We start from the raw sequence: 15,587 nt of genomic DNA, 5'->3' as shown, positions 1-15,587 counted from the left end.
AGCCTATGCTAGCATGGTTTTCCCCTCTGAAATTAATTACATCTTAGGATGCCTTAAAAGAGGTAAAGCATCCAGAATAAGAGAGGTGATAATCCCACTGTATCCTCCCTTCATCACACCACATCTGGAGTATCATGCTCTGTTCTTTTGGTGACGACCATGGGCAAACTGGAATGTTTCCAGAAAAAAGATGACTGAAATGATGAGGGGACTTGAGAACATGCTGTGAGAGGATCTGTTAAAGGGACTAGTCTATTTAGTCTAGAGAAAATTTAAGAGTGCCATGATAGTTACCTTCAAGTATTTGAAGGGTTGTCATGTGGATGAGAGATCCAGCGGTGGGGAACCTATGACCTGGAGGCCACATGTGGTCTTCTAGGTCCTCAAGCCCTTTGACTAAATCTAAATTTCACAGAACAAATCTCTTGGAGGCCATAGGTTCCCCACCCCTGGGACTTTCTTTGCCTGGCTGCAGAGGGCAGACCTAGGGCTAATAGACAGAAGATTGGATTTGATTTCCTCTGAGAGCCTTTCCTCATGGTATTCTGTGTGCCTGGGTGGCTGTTATCCTTCCATTCACCTCATTTTCACATGGTGTTATTATTTAATGATTAATTCCATCTGACTCTTTATGACCCTACTTGGTGTTTTCTTGAGGAAGATACTGGAGTGATTTGCCATTTCCTTCTCCAGCTCACTTTACAGATGAGGAAACTGAGGCAGACAGGGATAAGTGACTTGCCCAGGGTCACACAGCTAGTAAGTATCTGAGGCTAAATTTGAACTCGGGTCCTCTTGACACCAGGGCCAGCCAGTATTCCATCCACTGCAGCATCTAGCTGCCCTTTTACATATGGCACAGAGATGGATAGATGGTTTAATTGATTCGATTGAATGTCCTAGGGTGTTGGTGGGAGAGCGGGGAGATCTTGTGTTCAAACTTAAATCTAGTTGACTTCACTGATACTTACCCACATAAAGGGAAGCTGTCAGTTTTATGGTGACTCCCTTTTATGAGAACCATATGGGTAACTTTTCTGCCCAGTGTATGGGACATTGTACAGACAGTTTCTATTTATGTGAAAGAAACTTCTCAAGTTCCTAGCAGATGGCAGATCAAGCTTCCCAGGCTTCACTACTATTAGGAAAATTACAAAATGAATTGTTTGCATTGCATCTAGAGTTGTCACAGGAAAGAGAAAAGCTGTATGTGGTGAGGGAGTTACCCACATTTAATTATCATTCATTTGCAAACACTCTTCAAAATTGCTCCTAGACGCCTAAGCCTTTGTCTTGGCAGCCTCCAAAATAAGGTTTCATGATTATTTTTCCTGGATGCCCGGCAAGAAAGCCTATCCTTTGACTGTATTGGTTTGTTGCAGTACTAGACTGAACAGGACAACCTCCACTCCCAAACTATTGCACTGCTAACTTTCATGGGAGTAAAGCCGTAATCGTGTATCAGCCTGCGAACATTCTTCTGTGTGCCACCCAGCTTATACTAGCCCCACGTGGACTTAGGCTTTGAGTCCTCCGCTCCATTGTCTGATGAGGCTGCTTTCCAGGCCTGGAATGTGGAAGGCGTTGCCTCTTACTGTCACTATCCCTGCATTCTTGGACTTCCCAGGCCTCTCTGGTCAGGGGCCAGCGACAGCAGCTCCCCGAGCTGTGGCTGCTTAAGCTGCTGACCGGGACACCTGCTCTGGACAGCTACTGTTGGTCCTAACCCCACCTCCCACCAATTCCAATTCCTCTAGAAAAGGTTTAGATACCCGTGTGGCCAAGTAGAAAAGAGAAGAGGTTGAAAGGACTGCTATTCTACTTGTCATCTGGCCTCTCCTTCCCCTGTTCCTCTCCTCCCAAAGTAGTAGGTGGGATTGGCTACTGAGTGAGAGGATGAATAATCTGTGATGAACTTTCATGTGGAAGACCACGAGCCTGAGATTATGCAATTCGATAGCCATTTAATGGTTAAAAATTGATGTAGGGGAGAATGTGTTGGCATTGAATAGCAGGTGTTGTGAGCCACATTTCGCTTCTCTATAAGCAATTAGATGCTGCTCCCAGGCCCAGACCAGGCTATGAAAAATATAGGGTGTTCCAAAAGTCTTAGTGCAGTTCTGAGTTTTAATAGCTTAAAGCTGTTTATTTATTTAAGCTATTAAAGCTTAAAACTGCACTAAGACTTTTGGGACACCTACCATGTTGAATGTTACCATCATAAACTTGATCTGCGGCTTCTTAACACTATGAGATGCTGCGTATAGCTAGGGATGTATTGGTCTTCTCATGAATTGTCTGACCTTTGTCCATGTAGATCCTTAGTAAAGCTTGATTGTTTTGTCATTTTTTTAAAAATAATTTCAGTAATCCCATCCATTAGTTGAGGAATTTTCCCATTTTGTAGGTACACAGTTCTAGAGAATGGACTTCCAATCCTATTTCATCTCTCCCTCTGCTCTGGAAATTCTAAACACTGTCTCATCCCCCCCAATCTGATTCTACTCAAAACTACTAAGCATTATTATTTTTTACCATTAATATTCAGCAAATTATCTCCTGATTAGGGGTTGCCACATTATCAAAATGTCAACTTTTAGAACCATTCAGTTGTGTTGTTACTGTTTCCAGAAGGCTTATCAGTAAAATGTGAAGCTGTACTACCAACTGTCTAACTCATTAATATATTTGTACAAAAATAATGTGAGTGAATTCTAATGTAGACAGGGACACAAATGTGCTGTAGGTGGAGTTGTGGCTTAGTGATACCATTCTGAAAAACAATTAGGAACTATGCCCCCCCAAAAAGTTACCAAACCATAATAATAACTAGCATTTAAGGGCTTCAAAAATGCTTTACAATTTACAAAGTACTTTACTTACATTATCTCAGTTGATTCTTATAACAATCAGGTAAAGCAGATGCTCATATTTTACTCATTTTATAGATAGGGAAACTGACACCAAGGGAAATTAAGTGGCATGCCTGGTGTCACACATCCAACAAATGAGGCAGAATCTGAAGTCTAGTCTTCCTAACTAGACTCCAAGTCTAGGTGGTGGGAAACCTGCAGCCTTCTAGATCCTTAAGTGTGGTCTTTTGACTGAATTCAAATTTTATAGAATAGTTCCCCATTGTGTCACCTGATCCCACTATTGGGCAAATACTCCAAAGAAATCAAAGAAAGAGAGGTCCCATACATGTCAAGATATTTATAGCAACCTTTTTTTTTTTTGTAGAAAAAAACTGGAAATAAAATAGGTGTCCATTGTTTGGAGAGCATCTAAGCAAACTGTAGTATGTAGATGTGATGGAATATTATTACACCGTAAGAAATGCCCAAGTATACACAGTCCTCCAAAGCTTACCATTTCTCTTGCCATTATGCTCTGCAAAGCCCCCTCAGCACTGTCATTTGACCTGCTAGTGTATCCTAATAAGCTCTGAGTCTTATTATTAGCCTTGCCGCTGAATCCTATGGACTTCCGGATTTTTCTTCCTGTTACGTCCTCCAATGACAATGTGAGCTCCTTGAAAGTAAGCCTGCTTTTTCTGTTGGTATTCGCAGTGCTTAGCACACTGTTTGGTATGTAGCAAGCTCTTGATAAATATTTTTTCATTCATCCATCCCTAATATGCCTGAGGCCTTCCTCCAAAGCTCCTTCGACTTATAGTGCGGAAGAAAAAAACTTCAAAAATTAACAGTTGGCAATGAAGACTCTGGGCATGAAGACACTTGGTATCTGATAGAAGTAGGTACCAAAAATAAGGAGGAAAGGGAAGAGAAGACAAACCTTATATATGTTACAATTTTGTCTACAGCCAAACTTGCACTTTACGATACCAGAAACTGTTGTCAGTGAGTAAAGGGAGAGAACAGGTTTTTGGAGCAGCTAAGTGGCACCGTGGATAGAGTACCAGGCCTGGAGTTAGGAAGACTCATCTTTCTGAGCTCAAATTTGACCTCAGACACTTACTAGCTGTGTGACCCTGGATAAGTCATTTAACCCTGTTTGCCTCAGTTCCTTATCTCTAAAATGAGCTGGAGAAGGAGATGGCAAATCACTCCAGGATCTTTGTTAAGAAAACCCCAAATGGGATCATGAAGAGTCAGACGTGACTGAACACTGCCACTACCACCACCACCACCATCACCACCAACAACAACAATGTTTTTTATTGTTTATTCAGAGCTTGCAGCTGGACCTTTTACCTTGACTGACCATATCTTCACTCTTCTTCCTCAGGTATAACACACAAAACCTCAAATTTGAAGTGGGAGCCAAGACATGGATAAGAACCCACAGATTTCTGCCTTTGTCTCTCTGTCTGGGGTGTTCAGTCTGTGACCAGTCATTCTGAAATTCCATTCCTGAAGAATTCTAATCCTCTGCCCCAGATCCCAATAAATCGGACAGTCCAATGGATAGCCCATGACCCCAGCAAAGGAGGTCATATAGACTCCCTACATCCCACACACTGTTAATTTCTTACAGGCTCTTGTAACACCTGCAAATATATCTCAAATGCCCTATTTTCTGACCTAAAAGATTGCCTCACACCAGCCTTTGGGATTCCAGCAGTTTCAGATAAGAAAGCAGTAAGTCCTGCCCTAATGGCAGCTGAGAGGAACTGCTGAAACAATGTTGTTTCCTCTCATCTAGACTATTCAGTCCCCATATGATGACATATATATATATACACATATATATATATATAAACAATATAGTCTAGTTTATATGATTGTTTTGCATCCAAACACTCAAACCAGCCCAATCCTATATCTGACAATGAAGTAAGTGGGAAATCATTCCCAAGGTGCCTCTCACAATGCAATCCTTCCTCAATTCTAATTTTAAGAAAAAAAAAAGACACAGGTGGTCCCGAATCTTTCTGTAATACCACTTGGCACAGTAGGGGTTCTTGACTGACACCCCTCAATCTGCAGTCATCCCTCCCTTCTGCCACAAAAAAACCAGCAGAGTTGTCAGGTGTGAAGAAAAAGAGGGGATGCCAAGCTCCTAGTGAAAGAAACATGAGGAAATGTAAAATACATACAGGGATAATGGTAGCACTAGCTCCTTGCTCAACCTGGTTACTGATTCTACTAACCATGCTCCATGATAAAACTAGCTATGGCCAGAGAAGATCAGAGGTCCCTCTCCAGTGACCAGACAAATTACTATCTCTCCTGAGTTCCAGTTCACTCCGGATTCAGTTTTCCAATTTCCATGGAAAGAGTGAGCTGAGGTCCTGACTCCAGAGTTCCTGTGTCTGTGCCTTATAACTAATTCCATGGGAAATGACATCAAGCATCTCGAGAGAATTGTGATTATACAAGGGAAGATTCAGGTTATGTATATATGTGTGCATGTATGTATGCATATGTGTATGTATGTATGTATGTATGTATATATTTGAACTCCTGTGCCCCAATCAATACTATACAGCACCCTCTTTCGGAGTGAGGTGACTTAGTAGATATAGAGCTGGGCGTGGAATCAGAAAGACTTGAATTCCAATCTGACCCTAGATATTTGCTAGCTGTGTGATCCTGGGCAAGTCACTTAACTCCTGTTTGCCTCAGTTTCCTCAACCCTAAAATGAGGGTAATAATAACACCTACTTCAAATAAGGTAATAATTGTAAAGCACTTAGCACAATTGTAAAGTTTACTCGGCACATAGTAAACACTATAAAATGTTAGCTATTATTATTATTACTTAAACAATTGCCACATTCCCAAGAACAGTTGACTGCTACTCTTCTCAGGGTTCTAGTGGTAATCCTGAAGCGCTGGGGTTTCTAGAACTGTAGCTATCTGATATGTTTCCTATTACCAATCAGTCAACTGAACTACCTTAGGTTTCAGAAACGGCATTAACTGAGAAGGCAGAGCAAGTATAGCCAGCATAACATAATTCCCTAAAGTTGTACTTCACTCTCCACTTGCACAAGAAAGGTCCTTGAGGAGTCCTTGGAAAAAGATGGTGAGGCATATGCATAGGGACTACATGTGGTTAAGGGGTACCTCCCAACTCCTGGCCTCAGAAGTCCTTTTATCCCTTCATGAAGTAAGGGGAGCTCTTTGTTGGGATTCAAAGGTTGGCATCTTCTTAGAATCCATAACCAGCATTTCTCTCCATCACATATTTAGCCACCATCTATCTTGGGTGACTGTCCTACTACATCCATGTGCAGACGCTTCCTTTGTTGTTGGTAACTACCACTTTCATTGGACTCTATTAATAACTCCAGTTGTTGATGAAGTATCTGATAGGACTTCTGGATCTCAAACTAATTGGATCAACTGGGCACTCCCAGCTCAGAACACTCTTTCCTCGTGTTAAGAAAGAGCAAGTACAAAAGAAACAGAGGTTTCATGTGCACATTGACCCAAAACATCCAGGTCAGACACAGGGCAACTGCCTTTCCCCTCAACTGATCCTTCAAAACAGTCCTTACCTGAAGCAGTCAAGTAAAAAGAGATTGAGAGATCAGAATGGCATTCCTTTTGTATGCGTACTCTGATCTGGTTCAGCACTTTCTGATCCATCTGTCCTTCCAGCTCTGAAGCCATTTAGAAGACTCCATCATTATACCACGCTAGCCCTTCAGTCATGTATGGATGGAAACAGGCTTCCAAAATTCCACATGTTGCATTGAAACCAAGAAGAGATTATTTGCACACACTCTATGTAACACAAGAGAAAGCAAAAATCCAAGCATGCCCTGAGGACTGTGTCTTCAATGGCCTTTAATCCCCCTTATACCAATGTCTGGGGAATACTTCCTGGATCTAAGGGAGAAAAGAGCTCATTTGGTAGCTGTTTGTATTTATCATTGTGTTTCATATTTATTAATAATTGCTTATTTACTTATTAATTTTATGTCATTAAAATTCTGGACACAGCTTTCTGGCAAATTTGTCTACTTCCAAGAAAGACCAACCCAATTATTCCAGGGCCACAAAATTAGCATTGCCTAGAGATACCATGATTCAAAAGTAGATTAACCACTGGGTGGGGCTCAGAATTACATCCAAAGGTCTACAGAACTGTGCATACCTTTTGACCCAGTAATACTGCTACTACTAGGTCTATAGCCCAAAGAGATCAAAGAAAAGGGAAAAGAACTCATTAGTACAAAAATATTTATAGTAGCTCTTTTTGTGGTGGCAAAGAATTGGAAATTGAGGGGATGTCCATCAATTGGAGAATGGATAAACAAGATGTGGTATATGATTGTGATGGAATACAATTGTGCTTTAAGAAATGGTGAGCAGGATGAAAGTTTCAGAAAAACCTGGGAATTCTTATGTGAACTGATACAGAGTGAAAGGAGCAGAACCAGGACAATACTGTACACAGTAACAGTAATATTGTAGCGACAGTCAAGCGTGAAAGACTTAACTACTGTGATCAAGACAACGATCCTAGATATTTCCAAAGGACCCATAATGGAAAATGCTATCTACCTCCAGGGAAGAGCTGATGAACTCTGAGCATAGATTGCAGCATACTTTTTAAACTTTCTTTACATATCTTACTTTTTATTGTCATTTTTTGCAATGTCTGATATGGAAATGTGTTTTACATGACTTCACATGTATAATTGATATATTGAGGGATGGTAGGGAGAGAGAATGTTTAACTCAAAATTGTTTTTTAAAATAAATTTTAAAAATAAATATTTTTTAAATGAAGACTGTAAAATTGAATAGAATGCAAGCTTCTTGAGAAAAAGAAGTTTGTATCATTTTTATTTTCAGATATGAAGTCTGGTCACACATACTGGCTGTGTAACCTCTGATTTTGGGAGTGTCTTTGGAAACAATAACATTCACATGCAGCAAACCCCCTCTGTTTTAAACACACCTTCTCCTTCTGCTGCCTATATCCCTGCTCTTCTCCTGTTCTGGAGTTCCCCTTATCTAGAATCTTTTATACTAGAGTTTTCTATGCTAGCAAAATCCATTCAGCCCATCAAGCTGTGCTCAATTGGACCTCCTTGCTCAACTCAGTCATTAACAGCCATTATCCCCACATGAAACCTCCCTTCATGTTTTGTTTTTTTTTTTTTTTCCACTCAACATCCCCAATCAATCTGCCTCAGCCCAAGTCTTCCCTGATTGGGATTCTTCACCCTCCTCTGGAGCCTGACTTAATTCATGTCATTCAAAACACACATCATCCTCTCTCTAGCAATCATTTTCCTTCAAGCTTCTCATTTCACAGTTCTGCTCCTTAGGTTAGTCTTCATTTCATTTCACTCTCCAGTCATACATAGAACTCTTTTATACCTCTTGCTTTTATTTTTTTCCATGAAATAATATTTGTAAAGTGCTTAGCACAGTACCTAACATATAGTAGATGCTTAATAAATGTTTGCTTCCTTCTTTCCTTCCATTCTCCTCTTTAGAAAAATGAATTAGGAAACCTATAAATTCCTCTATTAGAAAGAAATAAATTGCAAGGCTTCTTCTTAACTCTGGTGAGTTCAGTCCAGCCAGTCTAGGCAGTATTAGAGACAAGGTAATTGTGGACTCAGATAATCCCAAAATGCAAATAGCCTAGCTATCTTCTCTGATTCTGAAGATATTCTTGTTGGTCTTTTACAATGACTAAATCACCTTTCCTGGAATATCGAATGAGAGAAATTAAGATACAAATTTTTTTAATATTCTTGCCCTCTTGCCTAGCTTTCACATCAACTATCTGCGAGAATCCTTTAAGTCTAGTAACACTGGCTTCCTAGCTATTCCTCAAATAAGACACTTATCTCCTGATTTCCCATTTTCACTGGCTACCTCCAGCCTGGAACTCTCTCTCTTCATCTTCACCTCCTGACTTCAAGTCTCTGCTAAAGTCTCACCTTCTGCAAGAAGCCTTATCCAGTCCTCCAATGCCTTCCCTCTGAGATTACCTCAAATTTATCCTGTATATGTCTTATTTGCGTATAGTTATTTACATGTAGTCTCTCCCATTAGACTGTGAGCTTCACGAAAACAGGAACTGGTTTGTTTTTTGTTTTGTTTTGGGGCTTTGTTTTTTTTGGTTTGGGGGGGGCGGGGTTGTGTGTGTTTCTTTGCATCCCCAGCACAATGCCTGGGACATAGTAGATGCTTAATAAAGGCTTGTTAACTTGAGTCTTAGGAAACAAATTCCATTTTGTCCAAGGTGGGGTTGGTTGATTTTTTTTTTTCCTCTTAAAAAAAAAACTGGACCTGTGATTTCACTACTTTAGGAAATGCTTGGTAAGGAAACTACTAAAGCAGATTAGCATCTGCTTTACAATTTAGAGTTTAAGTGAATTGCCTATGGGCAGTGATGGCTTAAGTGACTTGTCCAGAGTTATACAGTCAGAACGAGTCAATGACAAGACTTGAACCTGGGTGTTCTTGCCTCTGCTATGACACCTGGCCCCTCTTATCACTGAGGTTTAATATTAAATGGTAGTCACTTAGACAAGTCTAGAGGGGACATCATACATCTCAAACCAAAAGACAACAGGAGTGGAATGTTATCAACACTTAAATTTTCAAGAAATTTTTCAGAAACTGGGAAGATCCTTATTCCACTTAATTTCCTTATCTTCATAATCTCAGAAGTTATGTGTGTGGTCAGACTGAAGGACAACAACATTGAGTCCAGACCAAGTTTAAATGGCAAATTTTGCTTTCAACACAGTTGAGAATAAGGATAATCATTGAGGAATTTATTATGAAATAATTAATCATACCTTTAAACTGCCATGATGCAAATTCCACCTGCGGCTGTACAGGCTAGACAAGACAATGTTAGAGCTAGTTGTTAGGGAATGTAATGAATGGAGATTTGGGGAGTTTGTCCATAGTGTGGTTTTTACAAGCATTATAGAACTGATGGTTCTCCAATGATGGTCAAACATCAGTCTCTAAACTAGTCTTCTGAGAACAGTCTTTGTAAATTCTGGGAATTTCTGCATCTGTACATCAATTACTCCATCCAATATAAAACATCTGGCCATTAAAAACTGAAAGAGACTTCAGAATCATTTAAAATCTGCCTGGAGTGGAGAGCGTCAGTCCTTGACACACTATATACACTCAGAATTTCTACTAGTGAGAGGCAGCATCAGATAATACATAGAGAGCTGGCTTCAGAGGCCGGAAGACTTGGGCTCCGTCCCTGATTCTGACATGTACCATTGGCTGGGTGATTCCAAGGAAGTCCTTTAACCTCTCAGTGCTCCCAGGTCACTCTCTAAAACCATAAGTCACAGAACACTTGACCAGAGAAATTGGCAGAAAGAGCATCATCACTGGGAGGTACCTATACCTGTGGATTCCACAATGGAGACTGAGGCTATGGCTTAATCGGAAGGATGTGTGATCCACCAATCAGAGGTTGGGGAGATGGGTAATATCCCACCCTCTCTGTGATAACCCGTCTTAGGTCTTATCTCCAACACAACCACACTTTTATCACCTTGTTCTTCTAATTCCCCTCCTTCCTCCATTATGCAAGCTCCCAACCTTCCTACTTTTTGATCCTGGCTAGACCCTTCAAGAAAATTATAAACCTTACCTAACCTAAAATTATAACCTAACCATTACCCAGGCGGTCATAACAGCAGCTATGCCACTACAGCTGAGAAAATTCCTGCTCTACCTACCAGCATACCCTACCCTTGTTGCTGAGATTGCCTGGCAATTCTCCCTGTGGAGAGTGGGCTCTGGGGCAGTGACCAGTGGCTCTTATATCCCTACCTCTCTCTTCTCCTTTTGGGTGAGATAGAGTGAGTTGTATAGGATGAAAAGGTATGTATGTATTGTAATGGTCATAGCAGATCTCATATTTTTTTTCATTCCCAAACCCACCTCTCTTCTTAAATTCAATATTTTATTTTTCCCCAATTACATGTAAAAACAACTTTTAACATTTTTTTTTAAATTTTTGAGTTCCAAATTCTCACCCTCCATCCCTTCCTTCTCCACATCATCGAGAAGGCAAGCACTTTGATATAGATTATACATGTATAGTCATGCAAAACATATTTCCATGTTAATCATGTTGTGAAAGAAAACACAGACCAAATAAAACAAGAAAAATAAAGATAGTAAAGGAAAAATATGCTTGAATCTGCATTCAGACCCCAACAATTCTTTCTTTGGCAATAGATAGCATTTTTCATCATGAGTTTTTTGGAATTGTCTCGGATCATCGTCTTGCTGAGAATAGCTAAATCATTAACAGCTGATCATCATACAAAATTGCTGGAACTGTATATAATTTTTCCTTGGTTCTGCTCATTTCACTTTGTATCAGTTCATGTGATACCCCCCTCTCTTCTAAACTTCCTCTTTCTGTAGAGGGCACCACCATCCTTCAGATCACCTAGGTTCATCTAGGTTCCCATCAACTCACTCTTACCCCACATATCAAATTGGTTTCCAGATCTTACACCTTCTACCTCTTAAATCTCTCAACATTTCTCTTTACCCACACAGCCACCACCCTAGTTCAGGCCCTTATCCTCTTTCATCTGGACTGTTGAAATATCTTCTTAATTGGTCTTTTCCTCAAGTTTCTTTTCTCCAATTCATCCTCTACACTGTAGCCAGTGATTTTCCTAACTTGCATGTCTGACCATGTCACTCCCTTGCTCTATAAACTCCAAAGGCTCCCTACTGTTTCTGGTATCAAATATTATTTCTTAAAGTTTTTATACTGCCCATAATTATTTGTACAGTAATAATATACATTATTTACAAATACTTAAATATATACATATTGGGGGTACATGCTCAAATATTATCAAATAATAGGGGTACATTATTAAAAAAAACTTTGGAGACCACTACTCTAGACAAATTAAATTACACCTCTGGATCTTCCCCTATCTCTCAAATCCACTAGTAAACACCCATAAGGAAACAGGCAAAGTGTGGGTCAGACGTGATTTTAAAAAAGAAAAAGGAAAATCATTTATCTTCCACAATATCTGGTGGATGGCTCTTCAAATCTCCATGTCAGCTTTCTTTTCAACAAACTGAATATATTTGGGTTTGTTTGATAAACTTACTACCTTGTATAAAGAGCAAATGAATGGTTTCAGGTAAAATTATCACAACATTGATCATTGCTATGCTCTTATCTCATCAAGAAAATAATTAAGGCTAACCCAAGGCACACAGAAGTATAGCTGGAAGAGACCTCAGAGACCGAGTCAAATCCCCTCATTTTACAGATGCTATTTGCAGCATTCATTGATCAGCCTGTGATTTCACAGAGAGAAGCTGTCTATGAAGACCAAACCACAAAACCTTAATATAGACCCTAGGTTAGTAATGCTTTCTTGGAGCCTTTAGTGTAGCGGTAATACTGAATTCAAAGGGTCTGGAATAAGCTCAAGACAGATGGAACCCTATCTTTAAATGGTGTCCAACCTACTTATGCCCTTATCTCCCAGCTTTGTCTTTCTATCTGAATTCCTAGGTCCAGCTATTAGGTGACATGGATGTATGCCCTCATGCTATAGCAAACAGGAAGTCAAGCAGCCTCCTCCACACAGAAGACATACTTTTATTGTCTGTGACTAGGAGCATTCTTAAGGAACAGCTGAACCTGCTAGTTGGTTTTTGCCAGAAGAAATAGCCAGCATCAATCACACTCAGACAAAAATCATTATTTGGTTGGCATTCTCCAATTTCTGGATGCTGCTGGATACCCATGCTGAGGTTGGCCCTCCATCTGGGCAAGCATACATGTCAGTCTTTAAAACTTCCACAAGAGAATTATGACATTACCTCCTTCACGTCTGGTGTCCAAAGCACAAGACTCTTACTTTCAATAGTAACACAGGGAAGCTGCTCTACAGACACTCGGAGAATTCCACTGTGAGCTGCCTGTGATCTAGTACTTGCCAAAGGCTCGGTGAAGATAGCTGATATGTGATAGCAACAGGCTAATGGATATGTTAACCATATCCACTCTCTTCACTTTTTCCAAGCTCTTTCCTCCTATGACATCAGATCATCAGAAAATACATGCAACAAGTTATTCTAGGTCTCTCTTTTCCACTCTCCCCAGTATAAATAGATTATCTGAGTTTCAATTAAATGGGATGTCCTTTGCTATTACAGAAGGTCCATACAAGAGACACGTTTCATATATATATACATATATATATACATGTATACATATATACATGTATATCTACATATTTATTTATGTATATATGTACTGTCCATTCCTATACTTCTGTGTGCCTCAGGTTATCCTTAATTAGTTTCTTGATGAGATAAGATCATATGTACCTGTATGTATATAAATATATATGTGTATATGTATATATGTATGTATTTTCTGAAGTTATGTGTCTTTTGAAAAATCATAGACAGTGTCCACTGTTATCCAGTGTCCATCATACATAGATACACAAGATAAACTCCTCCTTGTGTTTAAATCCTGGAAAAAGATTGTCTCCATGGTTCAGTGTGGGTACTTTAAAAAAAATGTGGGTACTTCAAATAAAGAAAGTTATGGTTCCTTTTTGCTTCGAGATCAAAGAAACTAGGTACTATTCATCCATTCATTCACTCAATCAATAACCATTTATTAAATGTTTACTATGTGTTGGGCATTGAGAATATTAAAACAAAAATAAAACACTCCCTGTCTTTAAGGAGCTTACATTCTATTGGGAGAAACAATATGTACAAAGATTAGGAAATATAAGACATATGTAAAGTAAAGAGGAAATGAGAAGCGGCTTGGTGTACTGGCCCTCATAATCAGGAAAAGCTGGGTATACACCCCTTAAGACCTAGCCTGGCTCTTTGCTTTCACCGGTTGAGATCTCAAGCTTACTTCGAGGTCCAGCTCAAGTGGAATCTCCTACCCCTCACCACCCCCGCAGTTGTTGTGAGAGTCAAATATGTAAATATATGTGAAAAGCTTTATAAACCCTAAAGTACTATATAAATATTACCTTTATTAGCAAACAAATAATTTAATTTAGTCAGTTAGGTGGCACAGTGGAGAGAGTGCTGGCAGGACTAGAAGTTAGGAAGACCTGAGTTCAAATCTTGCCTATGACATGTAATAGCTATGTGACCCCGGGCAAGTCACTTAACCTTTCTTGGCTTCAGTTTGCTCATCTGTAAAATGGGGATAATAATAGAACCTACTTCATGGGATTTGTTGTGAGACTCAAATGGGATAATGTGTGCAATGCTTTGCAAACCTTAAAGCAATATATACATGTCAATGATGATGATGATATTTTCCCCCAAAGAATTTAAGATCCTAAACAGCTTGGACTCTTTCATTGTCCTTGCGTTCCTAGCACCTAGCATAGAACCTGAGACATAATAGGTGTTTAATAAATGCATGTTGATTGATTGATCTTACCCCAGGTTCTAAATGTCTTGCTTCCACTGTGAGCCTCCAGCACCCTCTAATAAGACTTAATCAATTCTGAGTTTAGATGAAAAATAACTTCCCAGTTCCCTTGAGCTTAGTTCTATTCATACATTCTTGCGTCGTACCATTGTTGTTTTCAAAGAGCGCCACATTGCTGGCTCACGTTCTGCTTGTGGTTCGATACGGCCTCTCTATCTCTTCCTGCCACACTGATGCATAGCTTGTCATTTCGCAGCTTATATTTGTTTTTCCACACCCCACGTGTCCCTAGCCTGCACTTGACCTTTTCTGACTCCTAGTCATATCCTCCCCAGGACCCTGTTATCTCAGCTGCCAACTTTATAAGCATTCCCACTCCACACCATATCCAGGCTGCTGCTGAAAATATTTAAAGAACACAGAATGTAGGAGTGACTCTGGTAGAATGCCACTTAATGATTCCAGAGTCATTAGCAGACAGAGAGCTCTGAATCTGGAGTCAGATCATTGGGTTTCAAATCCTGTCTCCAATGTTTTTGAACTATGTGACTTTGGGCGATTCACTGAACATCTCTGAGCTTCAATGTCCTCATTTGGAGAGAAAAGGGATTTAATAATACCTTTATTACCCACCTCACAAATTTGCAATGAAGAAAGTGCTTTATAAACCTTAACTATTTCTTCAGTATTTTCATACATATTCCTCAATGGTATGAGTACTCCCTCCAAAAGTACAGATTGAAACTCATTCATGCCTTCTTATCCTGAGGAACTCCTCCCACATATCCTCCTTAAGAAGTCCACCCAACATAATTAGGATTTTCTTCACAAAATATTAAAATTACAAGGTTACCTTGTAATCTCCAGGGGCAGGGGTAGGAAACTTGGGGCCTTAAATCCCTTAAGGGGATTTGTTGTGTGAAGTTTGGATTCAATCAAAGGGCCACATATGGCCTCAAGGCTATAGGTTCACCACCCATGCATCCCTTTCCCATCCATCCAATGCCCTTCTAATTCTTTCTGGGATTACTCCCACCATCTGCTTTCTTTGCTCCTACTCACAGATGCTGAATGAAGCTGGAGAAAAATACTAAAACCATGTTGACTGAGTCCACTACAAATTGAGTTTTAGATAATCTCAACCTGGCTCTTTCTTTTATACCTCCCTAATTAGCACTATCTCACTTACTTACTATAGT

Source organism: Vombatus ursinus, unplaced genomic scaffold (assembly GCF_900497805.2).
Source record: "Vombatus ursinus unplaced genomic scaffold, bare-nosed wombat genome assembly UNPS02014781.1, whole genome shotgun sequence".
NCBI lineage: Eukaryota > Metazoa > Chordata > Mammalia > Diprotodontia > Vombatidae > Vombatus > Vombatus ursinus.
Note: the sequence above shows the minus strand (reverse complement) of the source record.